The sequence below is a fragment of the Pelodiscus sinensis genome, chromosome 24 (assembly GCF_052426305.1).
Source record: "Pelodiscus sinensis isolate ZL-2025 chromosome 24, ASM5242630v1, whole genome shotgun sequence".
Classification (NCBI taxonomy): Eukaryota; Metazoa; Chordata; order Testudines; family Trionychidae; genus Pelodiscus; species Pelodiscus sinensis.
The window spans coordinates 24752718-24774481 of record NC_143075.1 but is presented as its reverse complement, the minus strand read 5'-3'; positions in this window follow the sequence as shown (position 1 = coordinate 24774481).

Here is a 21764-nt window from a genome sequence, read left to right as displayed (position 1 = left end):
CTTCAGGGCCGCTGCCAAAGGTGGCAACATGGAGCCAGAGCTCATCCTGGACTTTCTGGTGCAGTTTTGGACTTGCTGCTGCAAGCCTGCCAGCAATGGCTGGAGGCTGCCTGGTACCACCTGGTGCACGTCAGCCCCCTGCCTCTCCGCCTGGCCGCCCTGGGGGCCGTGGAGGAGCTGCAGCAGCGCCCGGACGCCAGCGTGCCCCGCCGCATCTGGCGTCTGGACACCAGCAGCGACTGGTGGGACCGCATCGTCCTGGAGCGCTGGGGAGACAGACAGTGGACCCAGAACTTCAGGATGAAGAGGGACACCTTCCTGGAGCTCTGCGAGTGGCTCGCCCCTGCCCTGCAAAGAAGGGACACTCGCATGAGACCCGCCATCCCCCTCCAGAAGCGGGTGGCCATCGCCCTCTGGAAGCTCTCCACGCCGGACAGCTACCGATCCGTCGGGAACCAGTTTGGCGTGGGGAGATCCACCGTCAGAGCAGTGCTCATGCAGGTACGGCACCCACTCACTGGCCACTGGGGGGGAGGGGAGCTGCAAGGAGGGGATGGGCCGCCCCAGGGAAAATGGGTGGGGGGAGGAGGCGAAAGTGCCCCACACCAGAGGGTTTGGTCTATCCCAACCGTACTATACGCCGCCCGGAGGGGTTGCTTCCGGGAGTGGGGCGCGGGGCACTGCCAGGGCACGAACACTCCCAGCCACCCGGGCAGCCCAGTGATTCGCGGTTTGCAGTGTCTCTCTGCAGGTGGTCAAGGCCATCAACCGGGTGCTGTTCCGCAGGGTGGTCCACCTCACCGACCCGGACGTGGTCATCCAGGGGTTCGGCGCACTCGGCTCCCCGATTGTGGTGGGGCCATCAATGGGACGCACATCCCCATCCGTGCCTCGGAACACCAGGCCTCCTAGTATGTCAACCGCAAGGGGTACTTCTCCGTCCTCCTGCAGGCCGTGTGTGACCACCGGGGCCAGTTCACGGACATTAATGTGGGCTGGCCCGGCAAAGCACACGACGCCCGGGTGTACCGCAACTCCTCCGTGTGCCAGCGGCTGCAGGCCAGGACCTTCTTCCCCAACCGCCACATCAGGGTCGGGGACGTGGACATACCCGTCTGCCTGGTGGGGGATGCGGCCTACCCCCTCCAGCCCTGGCTCATGAAGCCCTACACGGGGCACCTCAACCCCTCCTGCCAGGCCTTCAATGCGAGGCTGGCCAGGGCCCGCATCGTGATCAAGGGGGACTTCGCATGCCTTAAAGCCAGATTTAGGTGCCTCCTCTCTCGCCTCGACCTCGCCGAGCACAATATCCCTCCCATGGTGGCAGCATGTTGTGTGCTGCACAATTTGTGTGAGAGGAAGGGGGGGAGGCTTTCCTGCCAGCCTGGATGGCTGAGGCTGAGCGCATGGCTGGCCACTACGCTCAGCCCCGCACCACTGCCATCCAGGAAGCCCAGCGGGGGGCCGTCCAGATCCGGGAAGCCCTGCGGGAGAGCTTCCAGGTGGAGGAGGAGGACTGAACTCTCCCTGCATGCCTCATTGGGGCCTTCTTCCACCCTCCCCCCTTTCCCCTTCTTAACCCCCCCTTCCTAATGTCAAATAAAGACACCTGTTTTAACAACAAAAATCTCTTTTTATTTAACATAACTGGGGTGGGGGGAGGGAGGAGTGAAGCTGGGAGAGGGGAGGGGAAACCTGGGAGGAGGGAGCTAGAAGGGGAAGGAAGGGGAGCAAGGGAAGGGAAAGCTCAGGCTTGGGGGTCCTGCTGTCTCTCTCATCTTGCAGCACTGCGGGTGCACTCAGGGGGGAGTGGGTGTGGAGGGTGGGGCAGGAGGGATGGGGGTGTGGAGGAAGCGGGAGGGGGAGCAGGAGTGGGAGGAGGAGGGAGAGCTGGGACGGCCATAGGGGCCGGAGCAGGAGGAGGCAGGAACCTCTCCACCGAGGTCTGGAGGTGGCCTCTGAGGGCACGGCCCTGCTCCTCCAGCGCCTCCACACTCCGCTGCCGCAGCCGCAGGTCCTCCCGGACCCATTGGTCCTGGGTGTGGAGCTGGTGCTCCAGGAACTGCAGGTGCCACCGCTGGTAGTCCTCCTGATTCCTGGCGTGCCTGCTGGCCCGGGTGCAGGTGGCTGTTGCAGGTGGGGTGGTGCGCCCTGCAGGCCCAGGTGCTGCGGCTGTGGTGAAACAAGACCAGCGGTCAATTCTCCCTGGGGACAAGGTGGGTGAAACCCAGCCCCCCTCTGTAAGGCCAGGGCCCCTGCATGACACCCAGCTGCTGATTCAGGGTGGGCAAGGCCCAGGCGCACGGTCCCTGGGCTCCCTCTCCCCCCATCCCTCCGTACAGATAAGGGGAGAATGATGGTACTCACATGTGGAGCCCTCCCTGGCCTCGGATGACACAGGGGATGTGCTCTGTGGGGTGCCTCGGGTGTCCTGGGCAGGGTCAGATGACCGTTTTGCGGGGCCCCAGGCAGCATAATTCCGCGAGGCCCCCCCTTTGCCACGGCGCATGCGTGGGGCTTTTTGAAGCGCGGGGCCCGGGGCGGCCACCCCGTTCACCTTGCCCTATATCTGCCCCTGGTCCTGGGTCCTGGGCAGGCTCCCTGCAGGCTCCTGGCTCTCGGCGTCCTCCTCCTCCTCCTCGGTGTCAGGGACGGGGCCCTCTGCCCAGGGGTCGATCACCATCCGGGGGGCATGGACAGCGTGAGCTCCCAAGATGCGGTCCAGGCCTCAAAGGGGGGGCCAGCCTCCGTGTCGGCCCCTGGCTGGCAGGCCCAGGAATAGGCCTGCCGCAGGTCCTTTATTTTGCAGTGGACCTGCCCAGAGTGGCCACCAGGGCAAGCTGGAAAGGGCTAGCCTCCCACTAGTTCCAATTAAGGGGCTACACACCCCTTAATTCGAACTAGGTGTTAGTGCTCGTGCAATGAGGTTTCCCTAGTTCGAATTAAGCGCTCTGCTAGTTCCAATTAAGTTCGAACCAGCGGTTTGCATGTGCAGCGCCTATGAAAGTTAATTCCAACTAACGGCTGCCACTGCATTGCTGATGGGTTGCCTGCATTGCCTTTTAAACTCAGTGGGACGGGGGTGATTTCTCTCATTTATCCTGGTGCAAACTCTAGGGAGGGTGTGGCTGTACAGGGGCAAAGGGGCTTTACCCAGGGCAGGATGGGAATTGCCGCTTTGCCCCAGGGTAACTGAGTCCACCCCAGGGTGGTCACTTCAGCTCTGCTGGGCTACGGAAAGTACCCATCACGCCTCGGCCAAACCTGGAGCCAGCGCTTTGGAAAAGGCCCTCAGGTGAGAGGGTTGGGGACAGGCTCTTTCCTGCTTCTGGGGGAGGCACAGTGAGGCTTTTTATCTCTGGTGGGAAAGACAATTACTGGAGCCTGATTCAGGTCCTGGTCCAGCTTCCATTGGAGCCAACCCTGAGATTCGTATAATTGTACATTTGTATAATGCAGTCCTGGGGCATGGAAACTCTCTCTGCAGTAGTTGGTGGCACATCCAGCAGGGTCTGCAAATGTTCTTCAATATTGCAAAGAATTACGATTCCAAGTAATATCAGCCCCAGTGGGGAAGAGCCCCAGAAGAGAACTGCTTGTAGCACAGACATTTCCTTCTCATTTCCTTTTCTGCACCTCTTGCAATTTCCTCTCGCTCTCAAATGTGTTCTAATGAGTCAGTCATTCCCCCTTTGATTGGGCAGCAAACGCCCGCTGTGTTCCAGGACAGTATTTGACCTTAATAGACAGTACTAGGACGTGGGGATGACAGTGGATGAGAAGCTGGATATGAGTCAGCAGGGTGCCAAGAAGGCGAATGGCAGACTAGGTTGCATAGGAGGAGCATTGCCAGTAGGTCTAGAGAAATGATTATTCCCCTTTATTCAGCACTGGGGAGGCCACATCTGGAGTATTGTGTCCAGTTCTGGGGGCTCCACTATAGAAAGGATGTGGACTCATTAGAGAAAGTCCAGTGGAGGGCAACAAAAATGACGAGGGGGCTGGAGCACATGACTTGAGAAGAGAGGCAGAGAGATGTGGGCTTGTTTAGTACAGAAGACTTGACAGCAGCCTTTAACTTCCAAAGAGGTTGGAGAGAGGCTGTTCTTGTTGCCTAAAAAGCCTCCGCCTGAGCTGTCACTTCATTGCTGCTGGGTTGTCTGCATTGCCTTTTAAACGCTGCAACTCACTGCAAGCTTGGTTAAACCTTGCAACTTTGTAACTCTCAGCAACTTTGCTCTATAAGTTCAGAAACTTACTATCAGCTTGGTGATTGTTGAGCCTTGCAACTTTGTAACTTTTGTAACTCTCAGCCACTTGGCTTGTAACTTGCTCTAAACTGCATATTCTCCCCTGCTGAATGACGAGAGGGGTGTGTGTGTGCGTGCATGTGCACGTGTGCAAGGCTTGGTGATGAGTCATCAGACTGCTGCTCTGCTGGACCCTGGGCACGCTCGCTGGTGACAAAGTGGATGAGTCACAAGAGTTGCACAGAGGCAATAAAAGGAGAGAGCACGTGGCAGAAGGCCTCTCTGTCTTTCCCTCTTTTCCTGGGAAGCTTCTCTTTCTACAGCCAGTGCCTTTCCTGACCAGCTCCCCAGCCAGGATGAGCAGACAGACCCTCCAGAACCAACATGTCTTGGCTCCTTCTGCAACCCACATGCCTGTGTAAGTGTGTGAGTGCCCGAGGGCAGGAATGAATGTGTGAATGAGTGAATGAATGGAGGGGTGTGTGTGTGTGTGTGTGTGTGAGAGCTGGTTTTCTCTTTAGTTTAAACTATGGTCACCAACCAGTCGATCGGGATCTCCCGGTAGATCTTGGAGCCTCTGACAGGGGATCCTGACTGGTTTGGCCCGGACGCTCTCAAGTGCCGGCACTTCAGTTGTCTCTCACCCACTGTCATGCTGCTCCTGCCCTCTGCCTTGGAGCTGCTCTTTGGGAGCCTCTTGCTTGCTATGCAGGGTGTGGGAGGGAGAAAGGGGGGTGCTGATATCAGGGTGTCTCTCCTCCCCCAATCCTGTACCCCATCTCCTTCTCGGGAGAAGCCAGCACACTCTGCAGCATGACAGAGAATCGTGTCTTGCTGCTCCATGCACTGGGGAATTTTGTTATTTACTGCAGCTAAGGCGGCTTGTCTCTTTCAGCCTCTGGGCATGGGCTTTCCTGGCTAGTGAGCTGAGGGGCCCACAGCCCCACCTGCCCTTGGAGTTTGGAGCTTTTCCGTGTGGTTGGAATTTCTAATGAATGAAACCAGGCTGGGCTGTTCGCATGGCTTCTCTGGGAGAGCTGGGGCGGGGGGGGGGGGGGGCAGCAGAAAGGCTAAAGCGGGGCTGAGGGTGTTGGTCCCCAGGAGGCTACCAGGGAGACAGACATCATGAGACTGGTGTCAGCAGCCACTAGGAATGGCAGCAGGCTCCTGTGTTCCCTCTAAGCTGAGTGAGAAATTCTGGTGCTGCCAAGCTGATTGGTAGAACACCCCCAGCTGGCAGCATGTGTTTGAATTGGTGGTGCACATCTGCAAATGCCTCAGTGCACACAACAAAATTTATCCTGCACATGGATGGAAACAAATTAAAGGGAACATTTGCAGGCTCCCAAGCTAAGCACTCTGGGGGAAGTCAGGATTACGGTGTCCTGTGCAGGCCTGGCTGGCCGCTTCCCATCAGATTCTGCTGGGGGTGGGGGTCAGTGGGGCATGGACATGAAGGGGCTGCACCCAGGAGCCCTCCTGAAATGAAGCCACTGCTGGCACCTCCAGGGCCCTGTGCTCATGGGTGGATTGGGATGGGGGCTGCTTGGTGCATCAGTTCTGAAGGGTGGGGTTGTATTTACTGGGTGCTGCACGTGGGGAGATCGGTGCACACACCAGTCTCCTCTAGGAGGCTGCTCACGTCTCATCCCTGCATCACTGTCCGGGTCCTGGGGAGTCAGTTGTTTGGTCCAACCCTGCTGTGTTCGCAGGGATGGAAAATTGGCCACTGAGGTGAGCTCAGCCCAGCTGGTTGGGTTTTTAGAGATGAGGGGTTGGGGCCGGTGCTCAGGGAGTGACGAGCTGCTGCAATGTGAACCTGCTTCCAGCACCATTGCCAGGCAGAGGGAGTTACGCTGGTTCAGCCTGGATGCCCTGGCCACTCAGATCCCTGTGGCCAAGTCAGGATGAAGCCAAATCTGGATGAAAGGAAACTTCTGGCAGCTGGTCCGAGCGCGGAGGCTCCAGCCCGAGAAGATCTCTCGACTGGGGATGAGGAAGTGGATCAGGCTTGTTCTGTCCATGAACATTTCCTCCCCATTGCCCGTTGCTTTTCTCAAACACTCTCCTGCCTCCTAGGGCTGCCCTGGGCCAGCTGGGGCCCGCTACAAGTCAGAGTAAGACAAGGAGGGTGCAGAAAGACACAGGACACGTGTCAAGCTAAGCTGAGCCGTGGGCGTAGGGTGCGCACATAGCGACCCCTCTCTCACACCCCACTTAGGCTGAGCTTGGGGAACTCCATGGACCAGAACTTGGCATCGTTCCCCTGGTGTTGGGGGAGAGGAAGGCTCTGATCCAGCTTCCTGGGCTGAAAATTTCCTTACATCTTCGTTGCCCGTCCCCGAGGTGGCATTTTTTGATAGGCCCAACTGGCCAAAACAGCTTGGCTGTGTCTAGACTGGCAAGTTTTTCCGCAAAATCATCTGCTTTTGTGGAAAAACCTGCCAGCTGTCTACACTGGCTGTTTGAATTTCCACAAGAACACTGAGGATCTCATGTAAGTTTGTCGGTGTTCTTGCGGAAATGCTATGCTGCTCCCGTTCGGGCAAAAGCCCTCGTGTGCAAATCATTTGCGCAAGAGGGCCAGTGTAGACAGCACAGGGCTGTTTTCCGATAAAAAGCCCCGATGGCGAAAATGGCGATTGGGGCTTTTTTGTGGAAAACCGCGTCTAGATTGGCACAGACGCTTTTCCGCAAAAAGTGCTTTAGCGGAAAAGCATCCTGCCAATCTAGTCGCACTTTTCCGAAAATGCTTTTAATGCAAAACTTTTCCGTTAAAAGCATTTTCTGAAAATCATGCCAGTGTAGACGTAGCCCTTGTCTGTAAATCGCAAAATGAGGGTGCCCTGGAAGCCTGTATGCCCGACAGCCCGCCACAGAGCCCTCTGCTCTCAGCGAAAAGTGCCCAACCTTCCTGCCAGTGCTCCGCTTAGCTTGGCTTTGAGCCACGTTTCTTTCTGCACAGATTCCCTTCTCCCCTCCTCGACTCGCCTCGCCTTCTGACTCTGGGGTCTTCAGCAATCCAGCCACTTCTCCAGGACCCCAGCGTGGCTGGCCACTGCCACTGGGCATACTCAGTGCTGCTCTGCTCCAAGAGGGATGCACAGACAGGGGCGTGAGACGGTTGCTAGCGCTGCGGGCTCTGAGGGAACTCCTCCCTCCTCCCAAACTCACAGTGGAATGGGAGAGGCCTAGCGGGACCCACATCAGTCAGCCCATTAGGGGACAAGAGAGAATGGAGACTCTCTGTTCTCTCTGGTGTCCCCAGATACACCTCCCGCGCCCGGTCCGTCGTGAGGACTGGACCCCCAGCCAGCATGGCGTATGGCCCCAATGCGGCACGGATGGGCGCCAGCTCAGGGGCCAGACAACCAGGCTGCAGAGGCCGAAGGAGGAGCTGGGTCTCTCTGGCGTTGAGAGAATGCTGCCGTCACCCTGACGAGTGGTCCCTCAGACAGAGCAAGCGCTGTGTCTGCAAAGCCCTGAACTTTCCAATTAAGCTTTTCCCACCACACGGGCCCCTCGCCTTCTCGCTGCAAGCAGCACCCCTGGCCTCAGTCCCTGCTGCTGCTCCTCCACCTGTGCTCCTGTCACCTGCTGGGCGGAGGAGCGGCTGGGGAAAGCCAGCCTTGTTGGCCCCCACGAGCTCTTCCAAAGCTGCCCTCACTGCCTTGCAAAGTGCAGCCTCCTTGGGGTGCTCGGCTTGAGCTGCTGGGCTGGAGAACTGGCACATGGCCGTGCTGCTCGCCATGCGGGTTCAGTCGCTGCGTTGTTTGCTTAGCCAATGCCAGGGTCTCACCCAGACGGGCTCCGGGCCTGCATGCTTCCTGCATGCTCCTTCAGCTTCCTTTGTCCATTCCTGTGAACCAGGCACGTGCACCCTTCACACCCACGGCCAGCTCCCCAGTCAGATACCAAAATGCCCTTAGTAAATCCCCCAGTAGTGCCAATGCAGCCATGAAGCCCTCCCCTACATTGCCAGTGCAGCTCTCGGGAATCCTCCAGCAAAAGGAGGCTTGGGATTTGGGGGAGGTTACGTTTTGTTTGGTTTTGGTTTTGGTTTTTGGACGGAAAATGCACTTGCTGCAAAATAGAAACTTTCCATGGGAGATCCCCCTGGTTCCTCTCTCTTCCATGGGTAAAAATCTAGATGAAAGATGTTGGGTTGAAACACAAACTGAATTGACGTGTTTCATGCTGGGTCACTTGGCCATTAATCGATGTTGTGAGTAGCAACGGTGCCTCCTGGAAGTCGTAGGGCAGGTACCGCAAGTCCCCAGACTCGTCCACCTGTTCCAGACCCTAGTGACACAGACTATCCAGCTCTCCCTGCTTGGGGAGTGTTGGATCATTTCTTCTTACTCTGCTGTGGCAGTGCCCAGGGGCCCCATCAGGACCGGAGCCCTCTGATGCCCACTGCTCTATAGGCTCACAGCTGGTGAGCAGCCGTTTGTGTTTGTGAGCAACGGGGTCACCCCCAGAGAGACCTTGGCTGGCAAATCTGTCTGGTTACTCCTGACGCTATATGGGCTGGCATTGGCCATGAGCCTCTAGGACTGTCACATGCCGAGCCTCATTGTCAGTGCTTCAAATTCTCCCTGACCCCGCCAGCCTGTGGTTTTCTGGGCAGGTCTGTGCTGGGCTGCAGGACAGTCGCCATGTCAGGCATGAAGCTGGCACAGAGAGAATTCATTCCGGGGAGCTGCATCAGACTCTGAGCACTTGTCTCTCCCCCTCCCCCAACCTCCCGGTCAGGGCTTCCCTGTCCTTGTGCTGAGGGTACAGAGCACTGTGATCAGGACTGAAACTGGTAGATACTTCGAACCACTCAACGACACTTAACCGTCAGCCCCAACTAGAGCCTTTGCCCCTGCTGTCCGGTGGGAATGTTTCCAGCCATCTACAATGGACGTCGAGCTCCCCTGCAGTGATGCCCGCAGGTATCAGTTCCCTCTTAGCCCTCTTGGTCGGGGGAGGACAGGCTGCCGTGCGCTGGCGTGGATGGAATCCCAGCCATCAGCTCAGGAGCCATGCAGGGCTGCAAAGGTCTGGAGCATGGGCGGCGAGTTCTATGGGCTCATGGTGCCCATGCTCCAGCAATATTCAGATCCGGGGGCCCTGCTCCACCAATATTTGGAGCTGAGTCTCTCCGGCCCTGCTTGGAGCGGGCCCCGGCCCCCCCATGTGTCCTTCCACCCTGGCCTCTGAGCATCTCTCCCCCAGCCCCGGCCCTGCCATGCACAACTTTCACTCAGCTCCCCCTTGCCGGCTGCTGCTGCCACGCGCGGCGTGCTCAAACAGGTGGGCGGGGAGATGCCCGGGCGTGACGTCATGGCCCGGGACTTTAAAACTGCTCGGCGCCGCGTAGCACCGTGTGGCTGAGTTGCGGGTTCAGAGTTCGGGGACTTCTGGGGAGGAGCGCAAAGTGGAAGGCAGAAGGTAGGAGAGGAGGAGGGGAAGTGAGAAAACTTGGGGAAGGGCTGGGAGAGGAAGGGGCTTGTAGGAGAAGGGTAGAGGAGAGACAAATGCCAGGGGGCCAAGTGCAGACAATGAGGAAAAAGGCAGGAGGGGAGGTGTCAGTGGGAGGGGGGACAGGGTGATGCTGGGAGAGGAGAGGGGAAGGGCATTGGGGACTGGAGGGGGAGGTGCTGGGAGAAGGCTTGAAAGAAGGAGTGGGCATGAGAAAGGTGAGGATGGAGCAAGACGTGAGGGCACAGAGGGGCATGAGGGGAATGGGGGCAGAGGGTGGTGAGGGGGTGGGCATCAGGGAAAAAGAGGGCAAAAGGGGCGGCACCAGGAGGGTGCAGGGCTAAGGGAAGGTGCAGTTGCCAGGGGATTCTGGGGGTGAAGCAGAAGGGGAGACACCTGCAGAGGAGAGACCAGCACCTGAGGAGAGACGCAGGGCAGGTGTGTAGAGGGAGGTGTTAGAAGAGGGGATGAGGAGGGGTAGCTCACATGATCAGAGTGGGGCTACTGGAGGAGTGGGCACAAGGGGGGAGAGAAGGGCTGGTGGAGGGGGGCAGGTTGCAGGAGAGCTGAGGGCTGTGAGAAGGGCAGGAGTCAGGACAGCAGAGGAAGGTGAGGAGTTGGGGGGCAGCAGGCACCAGGGGAGATGATGGAGCAAGGGGAGGAGACATGGCAGCAGAGAGAAAAAGTAAAGGTTTAAAAATATTTATTAATAACGTGGGTGCCACAGTGGCACATCCAGACAAGCCACATGAACTCAGAACTGGTGCACAACACAAATCCATTCTGCTCATGGGAGGAAACTCTTAGGCTATGTCTACACTGGCAGTTTCTTGCACAAGAACATCTTGCGCAAGGGTTCTTATGCAAGAAGTCTTGTGCAAGAACACATCCACACTGCCTGTGTGAGCTGTGCTTTTTCACAAGAGCATCCATGGCAGTGTGGACACTCTCTTGCCCAAGAAAGCTCCAATGGCCATTTTAGCCATTGGGGTTTCTTGTGCAAGAAATCCCTGCCGAGCATCCACACTGCCCTCTTGTTAAAGAGCTTACACCTGTTAGAAAAGAGCGTAGCTCTTACGCAAGACGCCCTCTTACCACGTTGTACTGTAAATTTCCTTGTGCAAGAGCAGGCGGGCAGTGTGGATGCTCTGTGGGTTTTTGCACAAGAACGGCTGTACTTGCGCAAGAAGCCGCGAGTGTAGACAGAGCCTTAGAGGGAACATTTCCCCCAGCCTCTCTGCCCCCGAGTTAATGTCACACACATTGGGTTAATGCAACTGCAGGATAGTTGCGTGAGTGTTTGGTGGGGGCCAAACTAATCCCTGTTGGTAGGAGGATGGTGGGAAAAGCTCTTCAAGAGGGGTGACATGGCACCTTTTACCTCTGGTCATGTGTCCATCTTGCCCTGAGCATGTAACCTCCAGAGGCGTGACTAATGGGGGCCAGGGGGCATGGCTAATGAGGCACCACCAAAAATTATACAAACCTGCCACCCATGGGACTCTGGGGGTCATTCCTTTATGGCTCACAGCTCCGGGCATGGATGAAAGATTCAAGGGACCATGTAGTCTGACCTGCAGGACACCAGCCTGTGGTGGCGCGTTGGGGTTCCCCTGCCTCCTGCACCCCTGTAATGGCACGAACAGACTCCACCAGCCAGTAGAACAGGGGAGTTTATTGCTTCTCCAGGATACAGCACAGCAAAGATGTAATCCGGTTCCAGGGCAGGCCTAGGATGCCTCAGCCCCCCCTTGAGATGGGGGAGACTGGGCCCCTAAATCCCAGCCTGTTGCTTAGGCTGCTTCCTCCATGATCCCAGACAGAAACTAAAAAGTCCCTTCCAGCCCTGCCCCCCAGCCAGGGCTGGCCTCCCCTCCCCTCCTTCCTTTGTTTCTCTACCTGGGAGGCAACTGATCCGACAGGTTGGGCGCTCCTTGCATAATGACTCATCCCCTGTCCTGCTGGTCCGGACGGCAGCCGGGGGGGTCACCCACAGCCCAAGCCTAGCAACCAGCAAGGTACCAACACTACGTCCCCAGCCAAAGCACCAAAATCAGACACATCCCATCTGGGTTTTAAAATCGCCACTGATGGAGAATCCACCATGGCCCTTGGTACCAGGTGGGGCTCTCCTGCACTACAAGTGTCCACCGGCCTGCTCTAGGCCAATGAGCCGCCCACAGCGAATCTCAGGACACAGTGGGCACCGGGTAACTCGCCAGGACCGGGGACTCTCTATTTTATGGCAGCGTCACAGGCAGGCCTCAGGCGCACACACTTGGACCTACATTCCCAGCAGCTGGGACCCCCGAGGCACCTCTAGGCCACCCAGGCTCTGCCCCGTCTCAGGTTGGACTTTGTCGCTTTCCTTGCCTTTGCCATCAGCTCCCAGTGCCCGTCGTGTTCAAGCACCTGATCGTCTGTTGCTGATCCGTCCTGTGGCCCTGCCAGGGAAGGCTCAGGCCTGGAAAGTGATTTAGGAGCCTCACTACCTCTTTAGGCACCAAAGTCCAGCATGCAGGTGCCACTGACATTCTCAAAACCCCACTTAGCTGCCGTCTTGCCCAAGTCTGCACCATCTGGCATGTGCAAAATGATTTACATCTTGATGCCCCCAACTGAGGGCTGCCCAGAGCCTTAGGGGCCTTCCTTCTGCAGGGCTTAGAGCCTGCAAACATCTGAGGTCTCTCAGCCCCAAAAAGAGGCTTAGGCACAGGGGGTGGGGGGCAGCTCGGCACCTAAATAAAAGAGAGCGTCTGGGGCTGAAGAACGAACAGCCCAGGGATTGGGCGTCTCGTTGCCAAGTCCCTGCTCCAAATCAAGCAAGGAGCAGTCACTGGCTCCGGCCACATGGAACCGCCTCAGTGGCTCACTCCATCTTGGACCAAGAGGAGCAGGAGAGATGTAAAGAACCCCACAGCAGGGTGGCCTGGTGGTTAGTGCACTCAGCAAGAGCCAAGACGCAGCTCTTGCTCCGTATCTGATGGAGGGTGCGGGCCCTGCCCCCCAGGATGGACACACACCTTGCCCCCGGGTCTGATTTCCAGGGCTGCTACCAGGCATTGCGGAGTGCATCACGGTCTGATGGGCAGTGGCAGCTGGCCATTCGGTTTGCAGCCTGAGGATGGCTACTCGGTGACACATGCACCCCGGGCTCCCTGGGCAGCCATCCCAAAGCAGCCAGGTCAGCAATACATCTGCCAGCTGAGAGGTCAGGTTGTGGGACTTACACTGGAGGGACTGGGCAGAGCCGCATGAGTGTGTCCAGTTAGCACACAAGGCAGGGGAGGGGATTCCCGTCTGAGTGGGGCAGGGCCCGCACCCTCCATCTGATACGGAGCAAGAGCTTTGTCTTAGCTCTTGCTGAGTGCACTAACCACCAGGCCACCCTGCTGTGAGGTTCTTTACATCTCTCCTGCTCCTCTTGGTCTAAGATGGAGTGAGCATGCTGCACACAGATGGTGCTGCAGGCGTCAGTCTTCAGCCTGCCTTGCCCTCAACTAGATGCTCCTCATGCCCTTCGGCTAGCTCAGGGCTAGGGGATGCCGAGAATGCGCCTGGCAAGAACACTTATAGGCCGTGTCTACATTGGCACCCTTTTCCGGAAAAGGGATGCTAATGAGACAAGTTGGAATTGCAAATGCCGTGGGGGATTTAAATATCCCCTGCGGCATTTGCATGAACATGCTGGAGAAAAGCGCCAGTCTAGACGGGATCTTTCGGAAAATAAAGCCTTTTCCGGAAGATCCCTTATTCCTCTTAAAATTAGGAATAAGGGATCTCCTGGAAAAGGCTTTATTTTCCGAAAGATCCCGTCTAGACTGGCGCTTTTCTCCGGCAAAGCCCCGAGCCGGAAAAAAGCTGCAGCCATGTTCATGCAAATGCCGCGGGGGATATTTAAATCCCCCATGGCATTTGCAATTCCGACTTGTCTCATTAGAATCCCTTTTCCGGAAAAGGGTGCCAATGTAGACACAGCCATAAAGTTTGTGGATGATATGAAGCTGGGAGGGATTGCAAGTGCTTTGGAGGATAGGATCATAATTCAAACTGATCTGGAGAAACTAGAGAAATGGTCTGAGATGAACAGGATGAAGTTTAATAAGGACAAATGCAAAGTGCTCCACTTAGGAAGGAACAATCAGTTTCACACACACAGAATGGGAAGTGACTGTCTAGGAAGGATACTGCAGAAAGGGATCTAGAGGTCATAGTGGACCACAAGCTAAATATGAGTCATCAGCACAATACTGTTGCAAAAAAAAGCAAACATGATTCTGGGATGCTGTCACAGGAGTGTTGTGAGCAAGACAGGAGAAGTCCTTCTTCCGCTCTACTCTACATTGATTAGCCCTCAACTGGCATAGGTCAGTCCCGGTATCATCCCTGCGTAGACATGCTCTGTGAGAGCCTTGTATGTGCTGTCAGTGTGGACTGAGGTTACCGTAAATATGCTATGATAGGCACAGCGGCACCCAGTGGCGGAGCCGTGTAACGCTGTAGCATGCCATTCCACCTCGCAGCGCCCTCCAGCTCCTGCTTTCCCTGGGCTCGCGGTGGGCCAGGCAGGCACCTGCCAGTGGGGCCTAAGCTCGCCCGGACTCCTGCCAAGTCTCCTGTAACTTGCCAAGGTCTGACCCTCTCCCAGCACTCCCATCCTGCCCCGGGGCCTAGCCCTGCTGCCAGACTGCCTCTCCCTTCTGGGCCCTTGCCCCGCCTTGTCCGTGCCTCGAAGGTGCCAGCCTCACCTTGTGTGACCCGCAATCCACAGAGCCCCCAGCCCCCGGGTCTGCCTCTCTCACCTGAGCTGTGAGAACTCGAGCTTTCAGCACACACGGTCACCTGCTAGTAGTCAAGCTAGTGTCCACGGGGTTAGCATTTGGGTGGGAGCTTTTGTAAGCAGCTTAGGCAGCCCCCTCCCCAGGCCAGACACTCCCTCTGTGGGGAATGGCTGCTGCGTGCTCATACTGACTGTGTTGCGCCCAGAGAGCCCCTGCACGCCTGAGCCCACGGAAAGCCCACAGAATGCTGCCCCGCGGCTGTGGGTTCAGTCACTGGGCTGATCCGGCACCTGTCTCTGTAGCTCCCAACTGGAGGCTGCTGCTAGCCCGTGGGTCCCTCTGGAGAGCACTGTGCGCATGGCACTGGGTCACTGCGTGAGCGAAATAACCTTCAGGGGTCGGGCACATTTCACAGGCCCTTAGCCCGGCCTCCCCTGCAGCTCCCGCTGAGATCCCAGTGTACCCAGACAGCCACCCCCACTTCCTTTGGCCAGCGCAGGACAAGCTCACAAATGCCTCCATCTGGTTTGGTCGGGGCGCAGGGCCTGAGTGCGAGACACAGCGCAGCCCTGGCCAGCCTGTGAGACGGTGGCACCCCAGAGGGGCTAATTCATCTGAGGTTGGAAGGAGAAGCACTAACTGCAGCTGGGGCCCATCGGGGCAGACCCAGCAGGGCGGTTTACAGCCAGGAGGGAAAAGCAGAAGAGCCACAGAGTGGGGGTCTGCACCACCCTTTGAGCCGGGGCGGGGGGGAGGAAGGACTTGTGGGATCCTGACCCCGAGGGAAGCTTTCCCCAGAGGCGGGCAGAGAAGGAAGCCTGAGGAAACTGCAGCAGGGGCAGAGACGGTGCAGACCTTGGGGGTACGTCTACACTACAGCGCTAATTCGAACTAAGCTAATTCGAACTAGCGCATCTAGAACTAAAAACTAGTTTGAATTAGCGTTTTGCTAATTCGAACTAGCGCGTCCACACTGATTGGACGCAGGGGGGCATTTAAGGGCAGCTGAAACCGGTTCTGGCAGGGCATCAGGTCAGTAGTTGCTTTGTGTGGCTGCTGTCTGAGGCTATCTGAGGCTCGTGCTTAAAGGGACCCCCCTGGACAGCCGGTTCTCAGCTTTTCCGCTTGCTTGCCAACCTCGCCGAGGGACAGCAAAGCGTCGGTCTCTGCGCCCATCTGTGTCGGTGCTTCCCTTCAGGGACGACGCCGCAGGTGGCAACATGGAGCCACGGCTCGCCCTGCACCTTCTGGTGCACTTTCTGGACTTGCTGCTGCAAGCCTGCCAGCAATGGCTGGAGGCTGCCTGGCACCACCTGGTGCACGTCAGCCCCCTGCCTCTCCCCCTGGCCTCCCTGCAGGCCGTGGAGGAGCCGCGGCGGCGCCCGGATGCCAGCGTGCCCCGCTGCATCTGGCGTCTGGACACCAGCAGCAACTGGTGGGACCGCATCGTTCTGGAGCGCTCGGAAGACCGACAGTGGACCCAGAATTTCAGGATGAGGAGGGACACCTTCCTGGAGCTCTGCGCAGAAGGGACACTCGCATGAGGCCCGCCATCCCCCTCCAGAAGCGTGTGGCCATCGCCCTGTGGAAGCTCTCCACGCCGGACAGCTACCGATCCGTCGGGAACCAGTTTGGCGTGGGGAGATCCACCGTCGGAGCAGTGCTCATGCAGGTATGGCACTCACCGGCCACTGGACCGGGAGGGGAAGGGGGCTGCAAGGAGGGGATGGGCCGCCCCAGGGAAAAAGGGGGGGGGGAGGAGGAGAAAGTGCCCCGAACCGGTCTCTCCCAGCCGTACTACACGCCGCCTGGGGGGGTTGCTTCCGGGAGTGGGGCGCGGGGCACTGCCAGGGCACGAACACTCCCAGCCACCCGGGTGCCCCACTGATTCATGCTTTGCTGTGTCTCTCCGCAAGTGGTCAGGGCCATCAACTGGGTGCTGCTCCGCAGGGTGGTCCACCTCGCCGACCCGGACGCCGTCATCCGGGGCTTCGGCGCCCTGGGCTTACCCAACTGCGGGGGGGCCATCGACGGGACGGACATCCCCATCCATGCCCCGGAACACCAGGCGTCCCGTTACGTGAACTGCAAGGGGTACTTCTCCGTGATCCTGCAGGCCGTGTGTGACCACCGGGGCCAGTTCACGGACATTAATGTGGGCTGTTCTGGCAAGGCACATGACGCCAGCGTGTACCGCAACTCCTCCGTGTGCCAGAGGCTGCAGGCCGGGACCTTCTTCCCCGACCGCCACATCAGGGTCGGGGACATGGACATGCCCGTGTGCCTGGTGGGGGATGCCACCTACCCACTGCAGCCATGGCTGATGAAGCCCTACATGGGGCACCTCAATCCCTCCCGCCAGGCCTTCAATGCCAGGCTGACCAGGGCCCGCATCGTGGTGGAGGGGGCCTTCGGGCGACTGAAAGCCCGCTTTCGATGCCTCCTCACACATCTGGACCTCGCCGAGCACAATATACCTCCTGTAGTGGCAGCATGTTCTGTGCTGCACAACTTGTGTGAGAGAAAGGAGGAGGCTTTCCTGCCAGCCTGGATGGCTGAGGCTAACCGCATGGCTGGCCACTATGCTCAGCCCCGCACCGCCGCTGTCCGGGAAGCCCACCGGGGGGCCGTCCGGATCCGGGAAGCCCTGCGGGAGAGCTTCCTGGTGGTGGAGGAGGAGGACTGAACTCTCCCTACATGCCCCACTGGGGCCTTCTTCCACCCTCTCCCCCTTCCCCTTTCCCCTTCCTAACCACCCTTCCTAATGTCAAATAAAGACACCTGTTTTGGCAAACAACATCTCTTTTTATTTAACATAAGTGTGGTGGGGGGACGGAGGAGTGAGGGTGGGAGAGGGGAGAGGGAAACCTGGGACGAGGGAGCTGGAAGGGGGTGGAAGGGAGGAAGGGAAAGGAAAGCTCAGGGGTGGGGGTCCGGCTGCCTCTCCCGTCTTGCAACACTGCGGGTGAGGGGGCGTCGGGGGGGAATGGATGTGGAGGTTGGGGCAGGAGGGACGGGGGCTGCGGAGTAAGCAGGAGCAGGGGAAACAGGGGGAGCAGGAGCAGGAGCAGGAGGAAGCGGGAACCGGTCGAGGAGGCTCTGGAGCTGGCTTCTGAGGGCACGGCCCTGCTCCTCCACAGCCTCCAAGCTCCGCTGGTGCAGCCGAAGGTCGTCCTGGACCCAGTGGTCCTGGGTGCGGAGCTGGTGATCCAGGAAGCGGAGGTGCCGCCGCTGGTAGTCCTCCTGGTTCCTGGCTCTCCTGCTGGCCCGGGCGCGGGCGGCTGCTGCAGGAGGGTGGTGCGCCCTGCAGGCCCAGGTGCTGTGGCTGTGGTGAAACAAGAGCAGCGGTCAATTCTCCCTGGGGCCCAGGTGGGTGAAACCCAGCCCCCCTCTGCAAGGCCAGGGCCCCTGCAGGATCCCTAGCTGCTGCTCCATGGTGGGCAAGGCCCAGGCGCACGGTCCCTGGGGTCCCTCTCCCCCCAGCTCCCCGTACACATAAGGGGAGCATGATGGTACTCACATGTGGAGGCCTCCCCGGCCTCGGACGACACAGGCGAGTGGCTCAGTGGGGTGCCTCGGGGGTCCTGGGTCCTGGGCAGGCTGCCGGCAGGCTCCTGGCTCTCGGTGTCCTCCTCCTCCTCCTCGGTGTCAGGGAGTGGTCCCTCTGCCCCGGGGTCAATCACAACCCGGGGGGCAGGGACGGCATGAGCCCCCAGGATGTGGTCCAGAGCCAGAAAGTGGGGGCAGGCCTCTGGGTCGGCCCCTGGCAGGCAGGCCCGGGAGTAGGACTGCCGCAGGTCCTTAATCTTGCAGCGGGCCTGCTCCCTGCTGCGGTGGTGGCCTCTGGCGGCCAGGCTGGCAGCCATGCGGCCATAGACGGCCGCGTTCCTGTGGCTAGTGCGGAGATCATGGACATTGGAGGCTTCCCCCCAAACCTGGATGAGGTCCACGATCTCCGCACTAGACCATGCGGGCGCCCGCCTCTTGCGTCCCCGGGCAGGGTCCTGGGAGCTGCCAGGCTGGTCCCGGGAAGAGGGGGAGGGCTGGGGGGCATCGGGTGGTTGGCTCATGGGGTGTCAGGTGCAGGGTCTGCTGGCTGGGTGCTGGCAGCCTTGTAACTTGCACATTTACTGTAGCCAGCCCGTGCCCCTTTAAGGGCTCCGGGGCCGGGAGGGGGGCAGTAGAGTTTGCCTGGTGTTGGCCAGAGTGGCCACCAGGGAAAGCTGGGGAGGGCTAGCCTCCACTAGTTCGAACTAAAGGGCTACACAGCCCTTAGTTCGAACTAGTAAGTTCGAACTAGGCGTTAGTCCTCATGAAATGAGGTTTACCTAGTTCGAACTAAGCGCTCCGCTAGTTCCAATTAAGTTTGAACTAGCGAAGCGCTAGTGTAGCACCTATCAAAGTTAATTCGAACTAACGTCCATTAGTTCGAATTAACTTTGTAGTGTAGACAGACCCTCAGTCTCTCCTCATAGGTCATGCGCTCCAGTCCCCTAATAATTCTGGTCACCCTCCGCTGGACCCTCTCAATGCATCCACATCCTTTGTGTAGTGGGGGGGGGGCAGAACTGGATACAATCCTCCAGATGTGGCCTCACCAGACCTGAACAAAGGGGAATAATCACTTCCCTAGATCTGCTGGCAATGCTCCTCTTAATGCATCCTAATATGCCATTAGCCTTCTTGGCTACAAGGGCACAGTGTAGACTCATCTCTAGCTTCTCATCCACTGTAATCCCCAGATCTTTTTCTGCAGAACTGCTACTTAGCCAGTCAGTCCCCAGCCTGTAACAATACTTGGGATTCTTCCATCCCAAGAGCAGGACACAACACTTATCCTTGTTGAACCTCATCAGATTTCTTGTGGCCCAATCCTCTAATCTGTCTAGGTCACTCTGGATAGTATCCCTGCCCTCCAGCGTATCTACCTCTCCCCCAGCTTAGTGTCATCCGCAAACTTGCTGAAGGTGCAATCCATCCCCTCATCCAGGTTATTAATAAAGATGTTGAACAAAATTGGTCCTAGATCCAATCTTTGGGGCACTCCCCTAGAAACCGACCATCAACATGATATCAAGCCGTTGATCGCTACCCGCTGGGCCCGACAGTCTAGCCAGCTTTCTATCCACCTTACAGTCCATTTATCCAATCCATACTCCCTTAACTTGCTGGCAAGAATCCTGTGGGAAACCGTATCAAAAGCCTTGCCAGGCGCATTCTCGACCTCCCCTAGCCCTGAGCTAGCCGAAGGGCATGAAGAGCATCTAGTCGAGGGCAAGGCAGGCTGAAGACTGACACCTGCAGCACCATCTGTGTGCAGCATGCTCACTCCATCTTAGACCAAGAGGAGCAGGAGAGATGTAAAGAACCCCACAGCAGGGTGGCCTGCTGGTTAGTGCACTCAGCAAGAGCTAAGACGAAGCTCTTGCTCCGTATCAGATGGAGGGTGCGGGCCCTGCCCCACTCAGACGGGAATCCCCTCCCCTGCCTTGTGTGCTAACTGGATTGCATTTTCCTAGCTTATTGACAAGAAGGTCATGCAATACTGTATCAAATGCTTCACCAAAGGCTAGGCATACCACATCTCCTGCTTCCCCCTTATCTACAAGGCTTGTTATCCTATCAAAGGAAGCTGCCAGGTTGGTTTGACATGATTTGCTCTTTACAAATCCATGTTGGCTGTTGCTTATCACCTCATTATCTTCCAGATGTTTGCAGATGGAGTCCTTATTTGCCCTATTATCTTCCCTGGCCCAAAAGTTAAACTGGTTGGTCTATAGTTTCCTGGGATGTCTTGGGCACTAGATTTGCCCTTTTCCAATCTTCTGGTTGCTAATGGCTCACTTATTTCCTCTTTCAACTCCTTGAATATTTACAATTCATTTGATCAGGTCCTGGTGACTTGAAGACATGCAACTTTGCTGAGTAATTTTTCACTTGTTCTTTTCCTGGTGTAACTTCTGAACGTACCTCATTTTCTCCAACATTCCCTATGTTAGGCATCCAATCACCTCCAATCTTCTTGATGAAAACCAAAACAAAGAAATCATTAAGCTCCTCTGCCATTTCCACGTTTTCTGTTATGAACATCCACATTGCTAAGAAGGAAACAGACACATCAGATCAAAAGGCCCACATATTACAAACATTTTTACTGACAACACTCCAGCTGGTCTAAATGGGAACTTACATTAGTAGAGCTATGTTGGAGAGTGACAACTCTACTGAGGGTGCATCTATACTGCACCATTGTTTCGAGAGAACTAGTGTTATTTTGAAATAGCAACGCGAGGGTATAAACAGACATTCCATTATTTCAAAAGAATTTTGAAAAAACTAACGGCTTATTCCGAAATCTGTAAACCCCATTCCACGAGGAATACCGCCTCTTCCAAATGAGCTATTTCGGAACAAGGCGTGGATGCTCCACTGCTGCTATTTCGAAATAGCCCCTCCCCAGGGCCATTGTAAGTTAGTCCTCCCCAGAGCCTCCTGGGGCTCTCAATCGAGGTAGCACGTCTATTAAGGGGCCTGCCTCAGACTCATTTTGAGGCCTCGCTGCAGTATAGACGTGCTATTTCAAAATAAGCTATTTTGGAGTAACTCTTCAGAACAGCTTACAGCCGCTCCCCGAGTTGCGAATGATCGAGTTACAACCGTTTGCACTTATGACCAAAGGTCCCATGGAGCGGTCGTAAAGGCGGTCCCCAAGTTACGAACGCAACCCACGCTTACAAACAGCACGGTTGCGTGTAACTCAGTGGGGTCTGAGTTATGAACAGCTCGAGTTACAGCCAAGTGTTTGGTCCGTAACTCGTTTGTAACTCGGAGAGAGGCTGTATTTTGAAATAAGCTTGCAGTGTAGACATACCCTGAGAGATGCCTAAAACCCACTGTAGACAGCTTAGCTATGTCTACACTGGCCCCTTTTCCGGAAGGGGCATGTTAATTTCAGCTATCGTAGTAGGGGAATCCGCGGGGGATTTAAATATCCCCCGCGGCATTTAAATAAAAATGTCCGCCGCTTTTTTCCGGCTTTTAGAAAAGCCGGAAAAGAGCGTCTACACTGGCCCCGATCCTCCGGAAAAAGCGCCCTTTTCCGGAGGCTCTTATTCTTACTTCGAAGTAGGAATAAGAGCCTCCGGAAAAGGGCGCTTTTTCCGGAGGATCGGGGCCAGTGTAGACGCTCTTTTCCGGCTTTTCTAAAAGCCGGAAAAAAGCGGCGGACATTTTTATTTAAATGCCGCGGGGGATATTTAAATCC